Genomic DNA, 1,118 nt, shown 5'->3' with positions numbered 1-1,118 from the left:
GCTATATGGGTCTAAAAAAAATGTATGCATATGCGTCTTGTTTTAATCATGATGTATTTCCTTAAGAATCATATCTTGTATATCTGCCGGGCTAAATATTCGTAAATTGTTTGACTTATATGCAATTATGCATTCATCTACACTAGGTATTGTTTGTTTACTAATATACCTAGTAAAAATTTTTTTAACTTCCTCTATAATTGTATTATCCACATTGCATTTCATAGACAATTTTTCATTTTTTCTAATTTGATTATATATCCAAGTTTTGATAACTGCTGCACTACGCATACGCATACATTTATTTTGTGATCTAAATTGCTCTATACGAATTAATGAGGGTAATTTTTTTGTAACAAAGCATTCTTGGAAATTATTGTATATTAACGTTTTTTCTTCTTTGTTCCAACGAATTCTCTTTGTTCCTCCAAATGGTGATGCTAAAAATATTGTATATAAAATTATTTAAATAGACCCACACAAAGTTATATAAAATTATTATATTAAAGTTATATTAATTATTATATAAAAGTTATATTAAATAATTTTAATAATAAAAATTTTTATTGTTTACCTATTACATTATTTATGACAATAATAATTATTACAAATATCTTTATTAATTAAAGCTCCTGCGTAACCGAGGTACGTATTGATTGACCACAGTACGATTGGACACAATAATATTACTCAAATTCATCTGAACCTTAATTAAATAAACAATTTCGTTGGCTGTAACCAATCGTCCTGTGTTCAGTAGAGTCCTTCTCAGTAGTTTTGTTAGCTGTCCTTGTTTCATGACGTCTAAAGTAATAAATTGCATGCATAAAATTCTTGCGCTATATGTCGAAATAAAAAGATATATCTATAAAATTATGTGAACGACTCAGCGAATTTATAAAATGTTTCGAACACTCTACTTTTACTGTCGCTACAAATAAATAGCTGTAAAATTAATGTGACATGCAACTTATATATGTATAGGTTTTAATATATATTTTCTCATCATTTATTAAGTGAACTCTACAGCAATTTATTGATTGTCACGATGAAAGAAGTATTCTCTCTCTCTCTCTCTCTCTCTCTCTCTCTCTCTCTCTCTCTCTCTCTCTCTCTCT

Source organism: Odontomachus brunneus, unplaced genomic scaffold, assembly GCF_010583005.1.
Source record: "Odontomachus brunneus isolate Ranch 3 - 2012 unplaced genomic scaffold, Obru_v1 Obru_scaffold_278, whole genome shotgun sequence".
In the NCBI taxonomy this organism is placed as follows: Eukaryota; Metazoa; Arthropoda; class Insecta; order Hymenoptera; family Formicidae; genus Odontomachus; species Odontomachus brunneus.
Note: the sequence above shows the minus strand (reverse complement) of the source record.